Raw genomic sequence first — 25762 nt, 5'->3', positions numbered from 1 at the left:
ACAAATAACGAAGACAAAACTCATAGGTACAACAACAGAAGAGTGTTTACTAGAGGGAAGGGGGATTGTTAGTGGGAGACAGAGGTGAAGGAGGTCAAGAGGTATAAGCTTCCAGTTGTAAAATAAGTCATGGGGATATGATATGCAGCATAGCGACTCTAGTCAACAATATTGTAGTGCATACTTAAAAATTGCCAAGGGACTAAATTCTAAAAATTCTCCTCACAGAAAAAAAAATTAATTTTGCGTGGTATGGATGGTAACTAGACTTATGGTAATCATTTCAGAGTTTATACAAATATCAAATCATTATTCTGTACACCTGAAGCTAATATAATGTTATATGTCCATTATTCTTCAGTAAAAAGAATAAAAAACAAAAAGCATATGAAGTTTTATTGTCAAGGGAACGATTTAGATCATTGTAAAAACCATTCACAAGTGAAAGTGTCTTAAATAAAACCAAAACAAAACAATACGAATCCAAATATTTTGTAATAAGTGTAATTTTTTTGCAAGCTCTGTAGTAAATTATGGTCTAATAGTCTAATAGCAATTTTAGTTTGAATATTTAATACATAATAAACATATACTCCAGAAGAAGTATATCTTCGTTTTTTTATTACACATAACATTTTTGATTCTTTTTGAGAAGTGTGTGAGATTTATCATCAATACATAATATTTTTCTACTTTTAAAAAATTCTTTACCAAATGCAAAAACGGATCAAGAAAATGTATTGGATGTTGCCTTATGTAATATAAAGAGCATACTATAGTATAAAGAACACTGGGCTTTTGGGTCTTATTTGTCTCTGCTACTAGAAAATTCACTATCAGAGAGTCTCTTCCTCTTATATGAGCTTTAGTTTTCTCATCTATAAAATCCAAATGTGTAGTGTAGAGTGTTGCTGCTCAGCATGTTTTGTGGACCAGCAGCACTGGCATCACCTGGGAGCTTGTTAGAAATGTAGATTCTTTGCTCCCATCCTGGGTCTATTGAATCAGAATTTGCATTTTAATAAAATCCCCAGGTAATTCATATGCTCATTATAGGATGAGAGACCCTGGGCTGGAAGAGCTTGAATATTGTTACAGTTCTAATATGTGAAAATATATAAATCAGGGACGTGACATTTTACATAGAAGAATCCATATATTTTAAAGTGATGGAGAGTGTTCTAAAAGATACAGCAGGAATTTGGCATCGTATAGATGTAAATTGCTCCCAGGACAACCAGTTATTCCCTGTATGATCTTGGTAACTTACTTAATTTTTATTTTTTCTTGTACGAAATGAGGATAGTAATATCTATTTCACTGGGATGATGTATTAAATGAAACAAGACTGTGGAGTATAAATGGAGTTCAGTAAGTGTTAGTTTTTCATTCATTTTTCTCCCTGCCATCCCTCGCCGTACCAGTCCCCAACTTGAGTTAGCCACAAAGAGGTCAAGATGAATAAATTAAACTCTGTTGGAAAGTCCGTCAATAACATGTTCATCTTTGCAATCTCAGTTGAGCAGTGCTGGCTAATTTTCTGTTCTTTAAAGTTGCCATTCCAAACCTTTCTCCCTGTCTTCACATACAGAACATCACCTCTTTCTGTCATATTTCAGGCTTCTGTGAGGTCAGCTCTGTGATCTGCAGTGGGGCCGAGGGGAGGCAGAGTGATGTAAAGACCTTCATGGACAGGAAAATGGAATATCAACCTCAAACGTGTGTATACCATCCCATCAAATTCAGGCAAATAGCGAGCGGGCATCTCAGGGTGGGGAGACATGTTGGAGACAGGGGAAAATTATATCATGGCGCTCAAAATTGAGAATTCATGATCTTGCCACAGAACAGGGACCAGGTCTCTTTGTTTCATTGATAGAAACACAATGCCTGGGATTTAACATGTACCCAACAAATAAATTTCTAGATGAGTTAATCAGACAAAAACTGAAGAGCAGACCCGCTAATAGGAAAAGCTGAAAGTAGATAAGGTTTGTTCTTGGGTAATAAGACCCAGAGGATATGGAAGAGGAGCTGGAAGAAACCAAGACAGTGCCTAGAGCTGGTAAAGGTGCAGGGTCTTAGCCAAGACACCAAAAGCAAAGATGAAGGCAGAAAAGATGGAAATGAGATCTTTGGCCTCAGGCCCAGGAAGGTCAAAGGTGCCAATTATCAAAATCTGGCTTCACATCAGTAGAAGGTCAGTGGCAGGAAGCATTTGGATGCTTCCAAGAAGGCCGTAAAGACAGAGGAAGCACTAAGACAGAGGAAGACTAAAAGGAGCCGCCCTAGTGGGACTTGGGATTTGGTTTAGTTGGGTGCAGTAAGACCTGCAAACAGAGGAGTCCTGAAGTCATTGTCATGAAGGAAGAGGTTTAACTGTCTCGCTTCCATTCCGCCAGGAGTCGAGGAGCGCCTCACACTGAGAAGGGGAATCAGAAAGACTTTTTAGCTTTGTTAACCACAGACACACATCTCTCCCAAATAATTAACTTCTTGTTCCAACAACGGTGAATACTTAATTCTTTTCCCACTAGTTTAAACTGTTGCCTTTGTCACATAGGAAGCATTGATATGTTATTTGGGCCATTAGTTCTTAGGGTTTTTGGCTGCAGATGTTTTTGCCCTCTTAACACTATTTAGGAATCTCGAAGATCTTTGGTTTATGTGAGTTATATCTATTGATACTTATAATATTAGTAATTAGAACTAAGAACTATTTAAAATATTTTTAATTCATTAAGAGTAATAATAAAGCTATTCCATATTAATATACATAACATTTTAATGAAAAAATAAATGCTTTCCTATCAAAAGTAGTGAGAAAAAAGATGGCACTGTTTCACCGTCTTTGCAAATCGCTTAGTGTCTGGCTTCATAGAAGAGAGCTGAATTGTCATATCTGCTTTTTCAGCCAATCTGTTGTGATGACTTATTTTCCTTGAGGAAAACGAAAAAAAAAATCTAGTCTTAACGTAGATGTGTAGTTGGGAAAGACAGGACCTTGTAGACCTCTAAGAGGGTCTCAAGAAGCCCCAAGCGTCCTTGGATCACATAATAAGAACTATTGAGCTTTGTATTCTTTTTTATTTACCTCCTGAACTATTATCTTGTTGTTTTAATTTAGTGTATGTTTACAATATGTTTAAGATTCTAGACTAAAATTTCCTTTTCCCTCCAAAGTTTTGTGCCTTTCACACTTTTTTTTTCAGTTAAACTTCAAAATAATTTTATTAGATTTAAAAACCATTCTGTCAGAATTTTAATTGGATTTATATTATTTATAAAGGGCTTTGGAGAGAATCGACATCTTCGCAACATAGATGTTCCTCTTCGATATTACCCCAACAGCTGAGAACGTGGGGAAAGTTTTTTGACTCATTAATGGAATAGGGTTAATACAGTGTTATCTACCTTCAGCATAAAGTAGTGAAATTCCACATCTCTGGATGAAAACCTTACGAGGATAATGAGAGTCATTCATCCTAGTGACTATTTTCCTGGTATAACATCAAATGGTAACGGGTTCTTTCAGCCTATTGAATCTGGTTATTTGTTTCTTTCTAAACTTCCTCAAAGTATTGTCTTCATTCTATGGTCAGAATTTGAGGGGGCTTATTTGAAACTTGCAAAATATAAAGCTTCCAAACCAACGATAGTGTGCTATGTAGAAATGGATCTTTTTTTTTTTTTTTAAGATTTCATTTTTCACTCATGAGAGACACAGAGATAGAGGGACACAGGCAGAGGGAGAAGCAGGCTCCATGTAGGGAACCCAATGTGACCCTGGGGTCACGCCCTGAGCAGAAGGCAGAGGCTCAACCATTGAGCCACCCAGGCGTCCCAAGGAAGGGATCTTAAGTGGGAAGCAATACCCGGAGATTCTGGATTCTAATCTTGGCTGTAACTATCATTCCCTGTGGATTTGGCATTCACCTTGATCTCTCTGATGTTTCATTTTGCCATTTCCAAAATAGGAAAACTGAAACTCATCCTCCTTATTTCAGAGGATTGAGAGGCAAGTAAACTGTAGCAATATGCTTTGTTAAGTCACTATAAAATGCATGATGTTATGTAATGCTGGAATAGTAGAGTTGTAGAGCCAGGCCAGGACCACAGAGATGAACTACTCCACCAGTCCTCGGGGCCCTATGTGTTTCCCAAAGCCAGGGCTTGGAATTAGGGGCCCGAGTAGGAAGAGAAGTGAAAGGGTGGGGGACTCTGCCCATTTTGCTGTGTTAGATTTATGCCTTATGTTTTTTTTTTTTTCCTCTCCCCTCAAAGGAAAGATGCAGGATGCCCAGGTGGCTCAGTGGTTGAGCATCTGCTTTTGTCTCAGGTCATGACCCTGGGGTCCTGGGATGGAGTCCCACATCGGGCTCCCCACAGGGAGCCTGCTTCTCCCTCTGCCTGTGTCTCTGCCTCTCTCTCTCTCTCTCTCTCTGTGTGTGTGTGTCTCATGAATGATTAGATAGACTCTGGCCTGCTCTCCTCTGCCTCTCTCTCTCTCTCTCTCTCTCTCTCTGTGTGTGTGTGTCTCTCATGAATGGATAGATAGAATCTTTGAAAAAAAAATTAGTTATCTTTGGCTTTCAATCTGGAAAACTGATTTTCCATTGAGTGGTAGCCGAGTATAGACATACTCTTTGTAAACAATTTTTTAAAAAAGACTTTATTTATTTATTCATGAGAACGAGAGAGAGAGAGAGAGAGAGAGGCAGAGACACAGGCAGAGGGAGAAGCAGGCTCCGATGCGGGACTCGATCCCGGGACTCCAGGATCAAGCCCTGGGCCAAAGGCAGGCGCTAAACCACTGAGCCACCCAGCAATCCCCTAGACATACTCTTTGTAAATAAGGTCAAGTTTAGACACACAATATAGAAGCTATTTAGTCTGTCAAAACTATCTTCATCTTAGAACTAAATAATATTTATACACAATAATTCATAAATGCTCATTACACGAAAACAGAAAACTTATCTACTTAGAGAAAATATAAATCTATTTAAATGAGTTGTATCTTACTATAGGGCATAAAGGAAAATACACTGGAAAGAGGAAATATCAGATGCTTCCACTGAAGTCTCACCCAGCTCCTGGAAAAGTGTCAGTCAATCTTCTGTGCATCATGTCTGTCTGACACCAAATATTCAGGTTCTCTACATATCAAGGTATTAGCACAGAGGTAAGAAGTTTAGGTGAATATTTTTTATTTGCTCTGGTTTTTCTTTAGATAATCTGCTCTATGGGCACAGATGAGTGAATGATTATTATTGGATCAAATTTTGTTGAACTAAAAAACTGCATAGTAAGTTATTTTTCTACCATTTCTTGATTTTATGGCACAATACAATTTAAACCAGAATATTATATGTACTCTGGATTGCAGGAAGACAAAGGTGGCTTCTTCTTGGGGACAGAGGTAGCGTGTAGCCACTGTCTGGCTCGTTCCTTTTGGGATGATATTGAGCACATAAGAGCAATGGGCCAAGAGCAGATATGCCCGTCCTGCAGAAGCATCTTTCATCACAGGGAGCTTTTAGAGGCATAGTCGAGTGTATAAGACCCTATTTCCTTGTCCCACTATGGGACGCTTCCTGGTTCTCTGGCAGGGCTGGATATTAGACTATAGGAGAGGAATTCTCGCTCTGGGGCTAAGGGTCTTTCCAGCTTCTTGATATTGGAGGGTCTGGCCCTTCCTCCTGTGCAATCAGGGACTAGGATACTATAACATATAAAGGAAATTGTTTTATTTTGATGATTTACTTAAATAAGTAAAATATTTACAGTTTCTTAATATTCTATAAGGTAGTGGATAGCAATGTTTAAATTTACTGTTAAATTTTTGGCATGGTCTTAAGTACATACTCCTGAATTCCAGAAGGGTAGAAAAGTCACAACCTTGTGTAGCAATGTTTACAGTTCGGGTTTACGAAGTAAACTTTGCATAGAGCAATGAAACTGCACGTGAGAAGGTGTTGTACGTTTATGCAGGCAATATGCTTCCTCACTAATGGGTCTTTGTTATAGAAAATAGTTTGTACTGGATGTTGAGCCCTTTTTAAAACAGGAAAATGTATGTCTCATTTTACACAGACTGTTTTTAATTATAATTCGACAAAAGAAATAACCACATTACCTGTTTGATTTGCCAGAACCTTATCTAGCACCACCTGTTGAGCCCAAGGCACTCAAATACTGACATATTGCAGAGAACAAAATTATGTAGCTGGCACACTAACTAGCATTGATGCCAACAAAAGCATAATATAGCCTTTGTACTCGAAATAAAACAAAAATGCATTAAGCTACCAACGGTAAAGGTTTAAGAAAGCAGCATTTAGTTATATACAAACAGATCCTTCTAACAAAGAAATATCATGAAAAATGGTCTTAGAGTTTAAAGGCCAAAGTTTGTATATGGTCCATACTGGTAACTATCATGGGCTTAAAAAAAAAAACAACAGAATTTCATGGTACAGTTGATTTATATTAAACATGACAAGGGATGCCCAATTTGTTTTTATGAACTGATGAGTTCAATCGAGTAACCTTTGCAGTGTGAGAAAATAGTACAATGCATTTTCATATAAACCGGCAAGACATAAAGCTATAGTTATTAGTTTGTGAATGTATAATTCGTTGCATTCAAGTTTATGGAGAGGGTATTGCCTTTGAGAGCTCACCTGCTTTTGCCTTTGTACATGTGTTAACTGACACAAAGGTTGTGCCGAAGTATGCAGTCAAGACCTAAAGGGATGTATAGGTGTTTCCCCTGTTTTGAGACAAAGGAATATAAAAGGCCAGTTTGGAAGACTGACATTAGTAGAAACAAAATGTAAAATGTTTGAAAGTATTAATGACTTTACCTGTTCAGTGTTGAGTCCTTACTTGAGGATAAACATTGTACTTCATAAACATTATTTCATTATCCTTTCGAAAAACCCTAAAAGTAGGTATCATTGTTCATATTTTACAGATGAAGATTTTGAGGCTTTGAGAGGTTAATTAACTCGTCTAAATTTACTTATAAGTGAACACAGGACCATCTGGTCCCAAAGCAAATGTTCTGAATCTTTGTACTGTAGATATCTATGAAGTTATCATTTCCTAAAAAAGGATCTGTGCATTTGCGGATTAGGATGCCCAGGTCAACCAGTGTGACCACAGTATTGTTCCATGACTGAGATGTCACTAAAGAAGCAACTTGATTATATAAAAATGTAACTAACTATCTGATGAAGGGATAAATGTATAAAAGGGCAACACTCTTAAGTAGAGATTAAATGAAAAAGAAGGGATGCATGGGGTAGTAAATAGTGTTCAGGTGAGTACAGCAGAGAAGATGTCCTTCTAGTTCCGAATGGCTCATATTGATTACTGGAGCAAAAATATCCCAAGGGTGAAGAGAAGCAATCCAATTCACATATCCTTCCTTCACTGACAGTTTAATTCCTATATTCTGATTCTGGGCTTTTCCAGCAAACCTCTGACCTGTAATTTAGTCTCTGAAGTGAATTGATCCACCAAGAAGGAACACCCGAGGCAAATGGCCAAAAGGCCGTGAATCTAACATTATTTCTTTTATTGTAATTTAATAACTGGCGTTTTGGCTTATAAAACAGACTCCTTCAATTTGTTTGCCTAAATAAATTTCTCTGAGTTTAACTGGTTGGATGCGATAATAAAAGATCGTTTCTGAATCTGAAAAGCTGAGAACCGGGATCAGAACCTGGTACCCGCTGAGAGAACACCTACGGGACATGCTCTCTGAGACCTTTCCCTCTTCAAGATAGCTCCTTTATTACATGAACAAAATCTTTAGGTTTCTTTATGCTTTATGCTTCTCAGTTCCAGTCTCTCACTTGCATAGAGGAAGAAAGGTACAACGGTTTATCCAATTAAATAAATGACATGGAGCTCTGTGCTTGTCCTTTTATATCTTTCCTGATTTTTAGTTATACCTTAGTTACAGATATTTGGTACTTATATAGTGCAGTTGTCTTTCACTCTGTAATGAGCAGTTATAGTTTCACAGACAAAGGTACCAGAGCCTTTCCAAGTCTGCTAAAGATGTCACAGTATGTCATTTATTGTTTTGTTATTTTTCAGTCAATGGGACCCTAAACGAGATTACTAAAAAGTGTATTAAAAAAAAGTGTATTAAGTTCTAACAATGTGACTATATACCTATTGTGATAGGTAATTTTGGAAAGTAGGTGCCAAGCCCTTTTTAAAGTGTTATGTACTAAACTTTCATAGTTGTTATAAATGGCAAAACTGATGGTCAGATAGTTCATACCATTTTTCTGTGTTCTAATGGACCCAATGCTTGGTTTAATGTTTGCTGCCATTGTCTTAAAATTCTTAATAGTTTTAAATCATGCATAACTTAAATGTAATTTATAATTATTACAACCCAGCCAATAATTGGCAAAGCCTCAGTTTGTCTTATCTTCAAAGCTTACATTTTTTCCTGAAGCAATGGATTAAAAAAAAAACAAACACCCACAGTTTTTGTAAAGAAGTGTATAAACAATCCAAACTGGCTTCCCCGAGTAGGGATTCTCCAACTTGTTACGTGATCTTCAGAACTAAAGAGACTTCTTTGCAAATTAATTTGGGGAATCAAAGGTCCAACAGACCCATTGGTACCATATTTTAGGTGTAACTAGTGAGTATACTCTTAAATGTTTCACAGTTAGCAATGGGGGGAGGTCCTGATTTGTTAAATTTGCCAATTTCCCTGGTAATTGCAAAGGTTGAAGCCTTGGGAAAGATGTGTACAGTTGGCTTTTACTAGCTGTGTGAGTCAGCTTCTATATGTACTGCTTATAATATAATATAACATAACACTTTTATCCTGAATGTTGAATATCCTTTCCCTATAACAGACAGTAAGTAAGATGTAAATATCTTTTCCTTGGTGGGGAGGTGTAGTTGATAGAGACAAAAGGGGTTTTATGTTTTTCTGCGGCTACTTCATTGCTAACTTTCTTCGCTCATTGTTGTATTGATTGGGGCATGTCGGTTTTTGGTTTGTTTGTTAATTTTTTTGTTGTCTTCTTTTTCATTTCTCTTAAAACCACCAGCAGGCATGTTGGTCTAGGATCATTTTGTAGAAACGAAGTCATTAAAAAAAAAATTCTTGCACAGAAAGCGTACCAGCTCTAGGGCATCTTATTTATTAGCATTCTTTCATTTATTTTGTCTTTAGATCTTTAAAAACTTTTGTTTTTGGATTTAAAAACATTATCATGGTTCACTGTTAACTGGCTGTGTGAGCATTGAAACATTGCTGAACCTCTTGGGGAACTCAGTAACCCTATAACTGAATTGCCTGTGGTTCTATTACATACTAAGAATATAAGAAAGGATTCGCTGAACTAAAAACTTTGGGCACAATAAAATAACTAAGCATTGTAGTTCTATAATATTTGATTCCTGAATATTCTATTCTGTCTTTTTGGATCTCTCAAAATCTCAGGGTAAACCAGGCTTTCTCAGTCTCAGTACTATTGACATTTTGGGCCAGATGACTTTTTGTTGGAAGGGCTTTCCTGCACATTTGTAGAGTGTTTAGCAGTATCCTTGACCTTTATTCAGTGGACATCAGTAGCAGCCTCCAGGATACAACAACCAAAAATGTCTCAGACATTCCAAATCTTCCCTGGATGGTGGTGGTGAGAGAACAAAAATCACTCTGGGTTGAAAACCACTGATTTAAACTGTATGGATATAATGGATTTGTTGTGATTTAATGATGATTTCCATTGCTTTTTCTTTCTATCTTTTTTTCTTTAATTTAGATTTTAGGTAGTTACTGTACAGTGCAATATTGGATTCTGGAATAGAATTCAGTGATTCATCACATACATACAATACCCAGTATCATAAAAGTACCCTCCTTAAGATCTGTCACCATCTAGCCCATCCTCCACCTCCCTCCATCAACCCCCAGTTTGCTCTCTATCATTAAGAGTCTCTTATGGCTTATTTCCCTCTCTTCTTTTTTAATTTTACCCCATCCCATGTGTTCATCTGTTTTATTTCTTAAATTCCACATCTGGGTGAGATCATATGGTATTTATCTTTTTCTGACTGACTTACTTCACTTAGCATAACACATTCTAGCTCCATCCATGTCATTACAAATGGCAAGATTTCATTCTTTTTGATGGCTGAGTAATATTGCATTATATAAACACACCACATCTTTATCCATCATCAGTCGATGGACATTTGGGCTCTGTCCATAGTTTGGCTATTGTTGATAATACTGCTATAAACATTGAGGTGCATGTACCCCTTTGAATATGTATTTTTGCATCCTTTGAGTAAATACCTAATAGTACAATTCCTGGATTGCAGGGTATTTCTATTTTTAACATTTTGAGGAACCTCCAAATAGTTCTTCAGAGTGGCCGCACAAGTTTGCATTCTCACCAGCAGTGCAAGAGGGTTCCCGTTTCTCCACATCCTCACCAACACCTGTTGTTTCTAGAGTTGTTAATTTTAGCCATCCTGACAGGTGTGAGGTGGTATCTCATGTGGTTTTGATTTGTATTTCCCTGATGATGAGTGACATTGAGCATCTTTTTGTGTCTGTTATCTATCTAGATGTCTTTTTTGGAAAAGCATCTATTCATGTCTTCTATTTTTTTTTAAAGATTTTATTTATTTATTCATGATAGACATGGAGAGAGAAGGAGAGAGAGGCAGAGACACAGGCAGAGGGGGAAGCAGGCTCCATGCCAGGAGCCTGATACGGGACTCAATCCTGGGACTCCAGGATCATGCTCTGGGCCAAAGGCAGGTGCTAAACTGCTAAGCCACCCAGGGATCCCCTCTTCTTTCCATTTGTTAACTGAGTTATTTGGTTTTTTGGGTGTTAAGTTTGATAAGTTCTTTGTAGATTTTGGATACTAACTCTTTATCAGATATGTTGTTTGCAAATATCTTCTCCCATTTCTTAGGCTGCCTTTTAGTTTTGTTGATCATTTTCTTTGCTGTGCAGAAGCTTTTTATTTTGATGAAGTACCAATAGTTCATTTTTGTCTGTTATTTTTTTAGTTCACCAAGGATTATGTTGTTGAGTCCATTCTGAGTGGAGCCCATTTTGTTAGCATGCATTTACTGAACACGTATTATGGGTCAGGCACAGTTTTAGCTGCCTACCATCCATTACTAATCAAACCAGATGAAGATCCCTGCCTTCATGGAACTTACATTCTAGAGAGGCAATAGAGACTATACATAATAAACATAAGAGTTAATTCTCGACATTTCTAGTTGATTTTAGAAGATGGTAAGTACTAGGGAAAAGAAGAAAATAGAGTTAAGTAAATTAGATAAGGAGAATAGCAGGGAAGGGGTATAGGTTACAAGTTTCAATAGAGTAGTGAGGGGAAGGCCTCAATAAGGTGATATTTGGGTAAGGACTTGAAGTTGGTGATAGCCGAGGAAGAACATTTCAGAAGGAGAGGACAGCTAGTGCAAAAGTTTTAAGGTAGGAACATGCCTGGACTTTAGAACAGTAAGAAGTTCAGTGTGGCTGAAGCAGAGTAAATGAAGGAAGATGGTGGGGGAGGTAAATGGGTCAAGGGGCCAGGACACATAGGACCTGGTAGCCTAGGAATGACATGATGTGACTTAATTTTTAATGTAACCATCTGACTGTTCTGCTGAGATTGGGCCTTTGGGGGTGGTAGTGGTATAGGCTAGAAGCAAGGAGACCTGTCAGGAATCTATTGAAATAATTTGGGAGACAGATGATGGTAATTTGGGTCAGTGGGGTAGTATTAGAAGTAGTGAGAAGGGACTGGCTTTTGGATATATTTGAAGGGTAAGACAAAATTTCTTGAGAGCTGGATGTAGAATGTGAGATATAGAGGAGACAAGAATGACTATAGAATTTCAACACTAACAACCAAAAACTTTTGAGTTGCCATCAATGTAAATGGTGAGAAGTGTAGGTGGGATAAATTGGTGATTGAATTGATCTGTTTATTGAATAAACAAATGGAGATTTTAGGTAGGCAATTGTATAGTTATTTGGGAAAGGGTTGGTTGGGGCTAGAGATATGAATTTTGGAGTTATTGGCATATAGGTGGTATTTGAGATCATATCTGAATGGGATCTCCAAAGAAGTTATTATAAAAAAAAAGACAAAGTGGAAATCTGTGTGACACTCCAGCATTATATGGTAAGGAAGGAGAAGGAAGAAAAACTAACAAAAAACATTGAGAAGGAATGAGTGTTGTGATAGGAGAAACCTGGGGAACTATGATTTCCTGGAAACCAGCGTGTAGAAATGAGGGAGGATCAGCTGTGTCAAGTACCACTGCTAAATCCAAAACATAAGAACCAAGAGTTGACCATTGGGTATTTATTAGTGGAGGTGATTGGTGACCTTGATAAGAGTGATAGGAATAAAAGTGATACAAGACTGAGTGGAGTGGATTTAAGAGAAAATGGAGGTGAGAAACTGGAGATAGCATATACAGATCACTCTTGCAAGGAATTTTACTATAGGAGGAGAAAAAAATGCAAAATAGAAACTAGTGGGAAAAGTTGAAATTAGAGAGTTTTCTTTTAAATATGGGAAGAAATTAAGAAAGATGTTTTTTATCCAGATGAGAAAGATCCAGCAGAGAGCAAGAATTGATGACATAGAAAGGGGTATGGAGAATTGTTCTAGTGATGTCCTTAAGTGGGTGGGAGGGGTGGGATTTGGGTACAAGTGGAGAGGCCGGCTCTAGAGGAGCTACGATATGTATTTGACAGATAAAGAAACAGCATGGAGAGATTGAGAAAGAAGAGTAAGTTTTGTGTTATTTACTAAATAGAAAATACAATATACCATGATATTTTATATGGGAAGAAGTTATTTCTAAATAATATTCTAGATGTTAGTGGCATTGACTGATTTGTTCTTGAATACATCAGTATAGACAATTATAGAAGCTTCCTCCTATCTTACTATAAATAATGTAAGTGGACAGTGAAATATGCAATGCTATATTGGCTAAAGTGATCCAATTTTATAACTTCATCTTCATTTTAATTAAATTCTTTCTTCTTTCTCTTAAGGATACTGTAGATGAAATGTCCTTTGAGAGTATAATGTTTCTGTTAAGACTGTGTTGGAGAATAATGGATAAAATGTATTTTTACCTTAATTCATTACAATCGAAAATTTGTATATAATTTTCCATTATAAAGTAGTCTATTTCTCCAATAAATTTTCATTTTTCCCTTTCATGGCTGGGTACTATTTTATTTGCCAAATGACAGGTTGGTGTAGTAATGTAGAATGTAGATCTGTAGACAGATCTTTTTTTTTTTTTTTTTTTTGTAGACAGATCTTTAAATTATCTTTTTATAAAAAAATAACTTTTCTGATTTTTAAAAAAGATTTTATTTATTCATGAGAGACACAGAGAGAAAGAGAGAGAGGCAGAGACACAGACAGAGGGAGAAGCAGGCTCCTCACAGGGAGCCTGATGTGGGACTCGATCCTGGGATCCCAGGATCACACTCCGAGCCAAAGGCAGATGCCCAACTACTGAGCCACCCAGGCGTCCCTATCTTTAAATTTTCAAAGCAGCAGGAGGCTTTTTTTTTTTTTTGAAAACTTTAATTGAAACCCCAGTATATAGAACAGATAATGATGCTATTTCTTTTGGACAAATACCTTTTTAGAAGTTGAAATTGATAACATTTATTTCATAAGAATCAAATGATGAGATTTTTTTTGTGATCACACAGATTGAATTTAGTAGCTAAGGATGACAGTTGCTCTCTATCAAGTATCACCAACTTCTTGATTTCTGTGTTTTGTTTTAGTTAAACTATATCCAGAAAATCATGAATAATACAGAGAAGTAATTGCAAAGGATAACATTATTTAAACAGCTCACTTTATAATCTCAGGATAATTGAAAAGCATATAGAATACTTCAAGTATTATAAATGAATAAAAAAGAATCACTTCTCAAAAAGAATCACTAATCTCTAATAACTAATTCAATTCCTTTAAGAAAACAGACATTCAGAATACAAAATGTTTAATAACCACCTCTATTAGTTGTAATATAGTTACTACCAGACTTTCTCTATATTAACTTCTTATTTCACAATTGACTACATATCATGATAGGCCAACATATCTAACACATGTTCTTGAGTTCTGTTTGGCATTTAATTAAGTACATGTAACACATGTGTCCTATTTGTGGAATTTGTGAAAGCATGAGCATGCTGAATCTAAATTCAACAAAAGATCAAGATAGGAAAAAAAAAAACACCCTTCTAATCATCAGCAGATTTATAAAAAGTTTAAATGTATGCAAAGAGATGGTAGGAGAAAATTTATTCTGAGGAGGACACAAAAATGAATGGATCTAACTGTATAGCCAACAGAAGATGGTGTTCATCATGTCAAAGTTTGATTTATAACACTTAAAGATGAAGTTTGTACCTAAAATTTGCAGAACTCCTGAAACATGTCTTTGGAATACTAAGGTTCTGGAGAACACAATTTGAAAACCGCTCATTTTATGGAAAGAGCAAGAGATACAACATATTAGTGCCTGCCCAGGAATCCTGACTTATTCATGCACTAGCCATATGAATTTAGGGCATGTGATGTAAACTTACAGAGCCTTGGATTTCTCATATGCAATGTAGGGATTGTGACTATTGGCCATGCCTAGTTTTTTTGCTAACATGTTTTTTTTTTTTTTTTTTGCAATATGTTAAAGTATCAAGTATCTGATACACTATCTGGTATAGAGAAGACATGCATCAAATGCTATTTACATCTAAACCTAATGTCTTGAAAAATAAAAAGTAGTCTCTTAATCCTTAGAAAAACAGAAAGAAAAGAGAAAAAAATATAGTCTGGGAGAGGGAGAGAGATTATGGTTTGATTTAAGGGGGAAAAAAAGTAATTTCATCACAAACAGTGATTTCCTAACAAAGAGAATAGTGAATGCATGGGATAAAATGCTTACCTTTGGAACTGAATGGAAATGTTTGCAATCTAGATTGAATGTTCTGAAACATTAAGTAATATGTATCTAATTTTATAAATCAGCTATTCCATTTTTGGAGTCAAAAATATATATTTTTTCAATGTTCTGTTCAGCTCCCAGTAAGTATTAGGTTTCATAAAAGTAGACAACAGAGTATAAAACTGCACTGAAAAGATGCATCACCATAATGCAGTTTTTCTGATGAACAACTAACCCTTTGTGGTCTGGAAGGGCTGAAGAGCCTTAGAAGTGCCGTCTTCTCGTGGGCAGGCCCACCCTGTGTCAGTCAGTTATTATTCTCAAGCTGGGGCGGCATACCCAGAACTCTCTCACTGTAGATCAGGTAAAAATACCCTCTTGCCGCAGGTCTAAATGAATCAACATCCCCTGAATGGACTCTTCTTCAAGTATAAGAGCCAGAAATATCCATGGTTTAGTGACTTTCAATTATTTAAACCCATGAGCCAACTCAGTGATACAAAATATTACATATTAGTGGTTTCAGAACTTGGCTGCATACCAGTATCTCTAAGGGATCTTGTTTAGGAGACAAGTTCACCCCCAGAAATGCTGACTCAGGTACAACCAATTGACTTTGCTCTTTGAAGAATGTAGAGTCCCTTGTAAACAAGCTTACTGTAAATGACACTGACGTACACAAAACTGCTTTACTTCTAAGGAAAATATGCTCCTTCTACAGGTCCCCAGGAGATGTGGATTTAGAATGGAGTTTAATTTATTCAACTCCTCTCTGTATTCACACTGTCTCAGCTCCTTGGGCAGCCCCAGATGGCCTCCCATTGAGTAGGTTAAAAAACACCCTATTTTAGATTCTTTCCATCTTGTTTTCCTGCAAGGGTCCTTTACCCCCCCCCCCCCTTTTTTTTTATCACTGCTCCTAGAAACCCTTGGCTTTTTCTCCTAGGTCTTCTGCTGGAACTTCTAGGCTTTGGAGTAAAGGTGGGATGCTGAAAGATGTGCCCTAGGTCTTGTTGATAAAGCATCTGCAAGAAAATCGGACCTTATCCTTCTGTCAAAATTGGGCTCTTTTCATGTATTCCGTGAATCTTACTATGTCAAAGAATCCCGAGTCTCACTAGTCTGTGTCTTTATTCCCCTAATTTTTATATATCTACTGCTCAGAAGGAGGAAGGAGGGGCAAGAAGAAAACAATCTTGCCCCCTTTAATTAAACATTCTTCCTGAAATTGCTTTTAATTTTCATATTTTTATGTATTTTTAAAATTATGAAGTCTTTTAAACATAAGAAAAATATTGGGGAATAACTTGATGTATATCTACCCTGTCGAAGAGTAGATATCAAAATTTTGCTATAGTTGAATTCTTATATATGGTTGGTGGGGGTGTAAATGTATATAGTCATTTTAGTAAATTATTTGACAGTATCTACTAAAGGTGATCATGTTGTACGATTCAGAAATTCTATTCCTAAGTATATACCCAACAGAAATGTAGTTATGTACATTAACAAGCATGAACAAAAATACTTATATAGTATTTTATAATACTATAGTAAAGGTCATAACCAGAAACCATCTAAATGTCCATTAAAAGAAGAAATTATGAATTGTGGTATATTCATACAATGGAGCACTAAGTAATAATGATAATAACAGGCTACTGCTGGACTCACAATATGAGTGAATCACTCAGATATAATATTGTATTTAGTGAGTAAAGTCAGAAACAACAGCTGTAAGTTGTGTGATTCCCTTTATATAAACATCAGGCAATATTTAGTGATGGAAGTTAAAAAATAGTTAATCTTCTGGAGTATTCAGGATGTTCTAGATCTTGATGTGAGGGATGTTTCCATGGGTGTCTATTCACTGTGCAAAGAGATATCATTGATCTATACACTTGAAATTTGTGTACTTTATATTATATAGGTTATGCTTCAATTTAAAAGTTCACAAAAAAGGAAGAAAATAGGTGAATGACTTCTGGCTTCCAAATTATAAAGTGTCAAAAGGGTAAATAGGGAAAAATACAAACTTATCTACATTATAATAAAACATTTTTTAAAGATTTATCTATTTATTTTAGAGAGAGAGAGAGTGGTGGGGGGAGGGACAGAGGGAGATGGGGAGAGAGTCTTGAGGAGACTTTGCTGAGCACAGAGCCCTACATGGGGCTCAATCTCCCAACCTTGAGATCATAACCGGAGCTAAAACCAAGAGTCAGATGCTTAACTGACTGTGCCACTCAGGTACCCTCGTTATAATAAAATTTAAAAACATTAATTACACTGAGAAACTTCTATTAACTTCAAAGAGAAAGAGCTGATTATGAACAAAGAGACAAGGATAACAAGGAAACTGCAGGCTTCTCAACAACACTGAAAGCAAAGAGAAACAGGAATATTTTAAAGCCATAAAGTAAATGGGGAAAAAACCCACACTGTGCCTATAATTATTTTATTTATTTTTAAATATTTTATTTATCTGAGAGTAAGAAAGAGAGAGAGAGAGAGAAAGAGAGAGAGTGCACAAGCATGGGGGAGCAGTAGATGGGGAGGGAGAAGCAGACTCCCCCTGGAGCAGGGAGCCCAAGTAAGGCTCAGTCCTAGGACCCTGGGATCATGACCTGAGCCAAAAGCAGTTCTTAATGACTGAGCCACCCTGACCCCCTATAATTTTAGATCTAGCCAAATTTTCATTTGATGTGAGGCTACTATATATTGAGTTTCTTCAGCCTTAGTATTTCTACCTTTCCTTAATTTTTGAAAAATTCTGAGCCAACATGTCTTCAGTCATTGCCTCTTTTGGATTCTCTTAATTTGCTCTATCTGGAACACCTCTGAAATTTATGGTAGAATTTCTTCTATCATCCGTGTCTCAACCTCATTTTCATCTTTTCTTCACTTATCTCTGGCTGCATTCTGAGTATTTCTCCAAATCTGGCTACTAGTTCACTAATTTTCTTTTGTATCTGATTGGTCTTCCATTTAGAGATTTTTCAATTTCGTTGATTATGTTTTAGTTCTAGAAGTGTATTTTGTTCTTTTCCACAGTGCTAGTTCCTTTCCTGAATGTCTTGTTCTTTTACTTCCTTTCCCCTCCTTTAACTATTTATTCATCGTTATGGATTGAATTAAGACTTTCCCCTGCTCAAGAAAATCATACATTGAAGTCCTAATCTACTCCAGAATGTGACTGGATCTGAAAATAGGGTCTTTAAAGATATAATTAAGTGAAAATGAGATCATTAGAGTGAATCCAAATATGACGGGTATCCTTATAAGAAGAGGAGATTAGGACATAAAGATACACACTGGAAAGACCATGTGAAGACACAGGGAGAAGGTGGCCATCTGTCCGCCAGGAGCCAAGCCTCAGAGGAAACTAATCTTGCTGACGCTCTGATCTTGGACTTCTCGCCTTCAGAACTGTGAGAAAATAAATTTCTGTTGTTGAAGTCACTCAGGCTGTGATATTTTGCTGTGGCGGTCCTAGTAAACTAATATAATGTGGTTTTTTAAAAAAATTTCCTGCTTGTAATTTCTGATAACTTTTACTCAAATTTCGTGTTATGTTACATTCCATTATGTTATGTTTTCTTTCTTTCTTTCTTTTTTTTTTCTTTTCTTTTCTTTTCTTTTCTTTTTTTCTTTTCTTTCTTTTCTTTTCTTTTCTTTTCTTTTCTTTTCTTTTCTTTTCTTTTCTTTTCTTTTCTTTTCTTTTTTTCTTTCTTTGTAATGTGAGCTCATCTTAGAGTTTTCTTTTCCTATAGGGATCACGTGTGGCCTAGGTAGTGTTCCTATCTTTCCAGAGTAAATTTGAGTTTGCTTTGTTAGGTAGTCCAAGGGTCTCAATGGATAAAGAACATTCTTAATAGTAATTGTTCTACTTTGGGATTCTAAAGCTTTGTAGTTGTATACGATATGCCAGGTGGAATTTGTAGAGGTACTTACAGTGGTCATTCCTAAGGAGAATCCTCCTTCTGCCCCGCCCCCCCATCAAAACAGTCAAGTATGAGCTTTTTTTTCTCTTTGTGCTGGTGGCAAACCTTTTTCTAGCCCCATTTTCCCAGAGGGTGCAGATCTAGGATTCTCATTTAATTCCGACTGTTTCAACTGGTTCTGAAAAAGCGTATCTACTCCTATGAGACAAGCACCAGCCATTTCTCTCTCCCTGCTCCCTGCCCTACCTTAGGCAGATACAGAGATAGCTTAGGTACATTTCCTTGTTTCCAGTTCCCTCTTCAATTCAGAGTTGGGTATTTCCTTTTCTTTTTTGGATATTTCATATATACATTAAAATTAAATATTTTCATAATTTATGAATATTTATTGTAAGAGAAGTTCAGATCATATTACTCTTACTCTTCTATCTTGATATAACCAGAAGATTCTTCTTGAGAGCTCGAATGCTAGAGGAAATTCAGCCATAAGAGTTTTTTTTTTTTTTTTTTGTTTTGTTTTTAAGCTGTAAGAGTTTAGTTTTGTTTACAGTTCATGATCTTCAGGGCAAATAGGATAACTTAAGATTGTTTCAATTCCAGTACTTTTTGTATTTTCTTCTTTTTTTTAACTGACCTGGTTCTTACAATATATGTCCCAATCCATATTAGTAAGCACATACGAGGTTTGGATTGAAGTGTCCCAAAGCTTTGCCCTTTTCCTTCAGATTCTATTCCAAGAGAAATTTTAACCATTTGATCTTTGCATGGGAAAAAAAAAAAAAAGGAAAAATCTGCTGAGCCCAATATTTGCCACATTTATTAAACTTGGAACAATACATTAGCCTCTGTTGATATTAAAAAATCCTAGAATTACTGCTTTCAAAGTTTATTTATTCTTCAGAAATTTTCAAAACTTATTATTTTTTTATTTATATCCTTTTTTTCCCCTTTCACTTACTAATATCTCAAACTTCTCAGGCCATGGTCCATTTTATTTTCCTCTATTAATCACTTTTGTAGCATTATCAAAATTAGTATCACCTCAGAATATAATTTGTAAGTGTTTATTCCTCTTTCCAAATAATTAATTAGCATGCTACACAAAACAAGGAGTACCCCTGGCTTCTGTGCCATCCCATTAAATATCTTCTCTCAGTTCAGGATGCTGATATTTTCGTTATTTGCTATTTCAATCTCAGTGACAGGTTACTTAATCAAATCAATTTTAAAACGCTTTCTTGGAGGGCTTTATAAGGCAGGGTTTCAAATGTCCTAGTAAGACTTGCAGCTACTGAATTGGTTACTGGTATTGTTTTTCCCTAAGTTAAAGCCTATGGCCATTTAGTCAATTTTGTAGTCAGAATTTCATTGCACTTTCCAGTTTTTCATTCATCTTTTTGTTCAAGGTTTTGCTGTATTTTTAAAAAATGAAAATTCCTTTTGGAGAATCTGGAAATTTACGAGGGCAAGCAAATTATATATATGTGAAGGTTAATGAGAGCTCTACCGAAACAGTATAAGAGATGGTTAGTGAGGTTTTATGGCCAATATAAAAGTAAAATTCGTAAATAAATTGATCTTACCCCAGCCATCTATATCCATTTAGATATGGCGTGGGCATATAAATAAGGATGAATCACATAGCAAAGCACTGAGCCAAGAATCTTACCATGTAATATGATTAACCCATTTCTCCCTTTCTCACCTCCACTCCAGTTCTCTTCCAGGGTTCTCTTAGCTAATGTTCTTGTGATACGCACAAAGGGGAGAACTTCTGACTGCTTACTATGTACTGTGCTGTGGATTCAGGTGAATAAGACATACCCACGTTGAGCCAACAATTACTTCTCAGTCCTTGAACTTCCTGGCATCTCAGCAACTTTTCACACTGTTGACCATTCCTTCCACCTAGGCATACTTTGAATCGTTGGCTTCTACACACCATTCTTGCTTTGTGTCTTACATACACAGTGGTTCTTTCTTGGTCTTTCTTCCTAATGCCTCCTCTTTTCCCCTGCCATTTTATGTTGAAGTGCTGTGGAGCTTAGACCCTGACCGTCCTCTTTTTCTTACATGTACTGTCTTGGTGATCCCATCAAGTTGATGCCAACTTCTTCTTCTTTTTCTCTTTCTCTCTCTTTTTTTTTTTTTTTTTTCAGTTGCTCAAGCCAAAGGTCATGCAGTTATACTGCTCTCCTTCCCTCACACTACACATCAATCTGTTAGGGAATCCTTTGTGTTTTATTTACAAGTATAAATTGTCTCGTTACTTCTACCACTACCGCCTTGCTTTGAGTTAGCCTTATGTCTATTCTTACTACATTAGCCTTCTAATAGGGATTCTTGTCTCTATCTTGTCAGTTTAACCTTAAATTAGGTGTCAGAATACATTTCTTTAAATTATTATGTCATTCCTTTGCTCAAGGTCCTGCAATGCAGCTTATTTCGCTTAGGGGAAAAGCCCAAATCTTATAACAGCCTAAAGGAACTCATGATCTTAAACCCATTATACCTCAGTGGCTTTCTTCCCCTGCTACTCTCTCCTTACTCCCATTGCTTTAGTTACACTGGCCAACTTGCTGTTCTTCAAAGAACTAGGCAACTCCCACCTAAGTGCTTTGTACGAGCTAGTCTATGCCTGGAATGCTCTTCCTCTTGAATTCCTCTTTGGGATCCTCATGTCTTTGTTCGCATATCACCTTATCAATGATCCCACCACTGACCACACTATCCAATACTGCCCTGACCCCCAACACCTGCATGCATCCCTACTCAATTTGTTTTTGCTTCCTTTTACTAAAGGTACACTTTAATTATATTTAAAAAGTGGTGTAGCCTTTGTCTCTTTCCACTAGAATGTAAGTTCCTTTATGGCAAAAAAATTATTTTGTACTCTAAGGTATCCTAAGAACCAAGAACATTCTCAGAGCATAAAAGATACTTAGTAGGTATTAATGAAATGAAACAATAGTCTATGAAGAGAGATAGAAAAAAATTAAGATTATTGCAATATATTGTAATAAATTCTGAGATTGGTATGTATTAGGTGCCAAAGAAGAACAGAAAGGGACATCTAGTCTGTTCTGGGGATTCAGGGAATAACTGGAACAGAATATTGAAATATTGGTAGGTTTTAGCCATTGGAAGAGTTCTTGGTGGAGAAAATAGAAAGTGCAGAGACACTTAAAAATGTAAAGTTGTGCATTGAATGATGAGGTTTGGACAAAGATGTTAGTTTAGTTTTGGAATGTTACTGTAGAGGTGCCTGGTGAACATTTACATGAATGAGATCAACGAACAGAGAGATCACTGGTCTAAAAACAAGCACCATGGGTGGCTAGGTAGAATTTAGCATCAGAGAGATGAAGAACTTCCTCTGATTATTTTAAAGTTATTCTTAATAATCCCCACCCACAAAAGCAAACAAACCAAAACACAACAGCTTTGCGAGCTTGTTCTATACACAACCAGCCAATCTTCCTTGATAGTAAATTCACAAAACTGAGCATATATAAAGAGTTAGTGGTTGTAATTTTAGAAAGTTACATCAAAGCTTATTTGCTACAGATTTATTACTATACATAATCGTTTCTTTGTTGTATAATTATATGCATGATAAATTGCCCATACAAATTACTTTAATTAGATAAATTTTACACAGTCCAATCTTAATTTGTGTTTTCTTTTCAAACTTTTGCTCTCTGAAGTCTATATCAATTTTCATGGTAACTCATGCTATCGGATTGCTACTATTCCACTGCTGCTCCAAATCACCTTCCCCATCCCTATCCACATAGATACTGGTACACAAAGATCCAGGATCTTATTTCCTAGAGCCTAGGTGTCTCATTCATCCATGGCTATGGACTAAATTGTGTCCCCTTACATTTATATGTTGAAGCCCTATCCCCCAGTGTGACTATCTTTTGAAATAAAGCCTTGAGGAAGATAACTAAGGTCAAATGGGGTCATAAGAATGGGGCCCTAATCCAACAGGGCTGATGTCCTTATAAGAAGAGGGAGAGACATAAAAAAAACTCTCTGCTCATGCACAGAAAAGAGATCATGTGCAGATACAGTGAGAAGGTGGCCATCTACAACTTAGGAAGAGATATTTCATCAGAAACTGAATCTGCCAGGATCTCAAAAACTGTGAGAAAATACATTTTTGTTGTCAAAGCCATCCCATCCCTTATATTTTGTTATGACAGTGTAACCAGAATAATATACCTTCTTATGCTACTCAGTTCCCACATGCCCGCTGGTGTTCCATAGTTAAGTTTTTTCATGTTGGTTATAAATTCCCACTCATTCGTTTTTTCATTAAACAATTTGTTTAACAGATATTTGTTGAGTATCAGTTATGAGCCAAGTGTTGTACTGCAAGTTTGGGAGACAGAGGAGAAAAGCAGAGGCAGACCCTTGTCCTGATGGAATTTATAGTCAGTAGAGGAGAAGATAATAAAAGAAGTAGACAAACAGATCTTGATTCAACTTATAATTCATTATTTGAAGGGATTGTACAGATTGAAATGCTAAAAAATAATAGGGTGGGTAGGAGTTTAAGAGAATGTGATTCTCAAACGAAAACGGTTGGGGAAGACCTTTCAAAAATGTGACAGAGCCTGCGATGCAAGGAAGTGTGGGGGGAAAGCTTTGGTAGGGAAACACATTTCAGCTCCGTTTGAAAACCTGAAAAGAGGCCATAGTAGGGGAAGAGTAGATAGATGGGAAGAGAGTAGATCTTGTGGAAGCAGATTCAATTTTATTCTTAAAAAGCAGGTTCAGTTTTATTCTTGAAATATTGGGAAGCCATTCTAGTGTTTTAAGGAAAAGAAAATATTATTGATGATTTCAAAATATGCCTCTGGCTGCTGTCAGAAAAACTTTTGAAGATGAGTGTAAGTGATGGCAGAGGGGTCTTAGGTCACCACTCCAGTGCTCCAGGAAAGAGGTAACTATGGCTTGTTCTAGGATGATGGCAGGGAAGATGGAGAAATGGAGGAGTCCCACCAGTTTTTAATACAGCAGGAATTCTGAACCATAATGCTGTGGGGTTGTCAGTTTATATGCTGTGCTTCAAGAACAGTGGAAGTCAAGATGAGACTGCAGGACAGATGTTGAGTAACAGGTAAAGGAAGAGAGAATAGGGGCACCTGGATGGCTCAGTCAATTAAATGTCCAACTCTTGGTTTCGGCTCAGGTCATGATCTCAGAGTCCTGGGATTTAGCTCCTTGTCAGGCTCCATCCTCCATGCCCAGTATGGGGTCTGTTTCTCTCCCTTAAATAAATAAATTAAATCTTAAGAGAGAGAGAGAGAGAGAGAGAGAGAGAGAGAGAGAGAGAGAGAGAGAGAATAGCTTGGGTCCCTGGCTTATGTAGTTGTTTTTCCCTTCCATAAATATTAATTGAATGCTTAAATATAAATGAACACTAGTCAGGGTGCGAGGGCTGCAACCATGTAAGGGATAGATCTGATTGGTGCCTTCTTGAAATTTGTAGTACACTGGAGAACAGGCAAGTAAACAGAGACTTATAGTATGATGGTGGTAATGGAACTTTATGTAGATCTTACAAGGGCAAGAATAAATTGTAAGCAGTAAAATTTTTTAAAAGATTTTATTTATTTGATAGAGAGAGAGTGTGAGAGAGCACAAGTAGGGGATGTGGCAAAGGGAGAGGGAGAAGCAGGTTCCCTGCTGAGCAGAGAGCCCAACACTCCGGCTGGATCCCAGGACCCTGGGATCAAGTCATAAGCCAAAGGCAGATGCTTAACTGCTTAACTGGCTGCACCACCCAGGTGCCTCATTAGTAGTAAAATTGAAACTAAGTCAAGGATGATTAGAAGTAAAAGGATTTAATGCTAAATTATGGAAAGGGCTTCAGTGTAAAGAAAGATGGGAGAGAAGAGGGGCAGGCATCCTCTCAGGCTTCCTATAGGCACAGTGACAGCAGCTGCCATTCCCGCCATCAAAAAAGCCCTAAATGGCACAGTCAGTGAATCTTAGGAACTGCTCAGCCTTCCCAACTCAGAAAACCGATCTACCCTTTAGTGAACTGCCTACTAACAGTGTTAAAAGCCTTCCCTTCTGTAATTAGAAACAATAAAGTGTCAATGGGTAATTATGATATACACATAAAGAATGAGTATGAAAAATACCAGTTGTTCCTATTTTGACAAGGAAATTGTAGAAGGGGACGTGGATGAAACTTAAAAAAATATGTAAAAGAGAAGCTAGAGACACTTTACTGGGCCAATAATTTTTTCAATTTGACGTTAACAGATGATGCTCTTATGGCTTTGAATTTACAATTTCGTTCTAGTGGCAGGACCTTTCCTTGCTCAGTGACCAAGACCCATCTTCCTTATATCCTGGGACTCGGAAGCAAGATTTTGTTTTTATTTTTTATTTTTTATTTATTTTTTTAATGATGGTAAGGCAATTAAACATGAAATCTATCTTCTTAACAAATGTTTAGGTAAAATACAGTATTGATAGGTACAGGCATGATATTGTATGGATCTCTAGAACTTAACTTACCTTGGATAGTTGAGACTTTATGCCCATTGAATAGAAACTAAGGAGAGAGTTCTTTGGCTCCTCTCCTTGGTTCCCCAATTTGATAAGCTCCCAGGACTCTAGGACCTCCCAGACTCAGGCTCAGTTCTATGTTTGCTGATCATCCCATACAGTCATATTAACTAGATTTCCTCTGCCATACACTTTTGAAAACAATTGGGTTCCTGCTCTGTTCAATGGGTACGTCTAATCTCTGGATCCTGGCTCCATTCTGCTGG

Source organism: Vulpes lagopus, chromosome 1, assembly GCF_018345385.1.
Source record: "Vulpes lagopus strain Blue_001 chromosome 1, ASM1834538v1, whole genome shotgun sequence".
Taxonomy (NCBI): Eukaryota; Metazoa; Chordata; class Mammalia; order Carnivora; family Canidae; genus Vulpes; species Vulpes lagopus.
The sequence above is the reverse complement of the archived record's forward strand: the minus strand, read 5'-3'. Positions refer to the sequence as shown.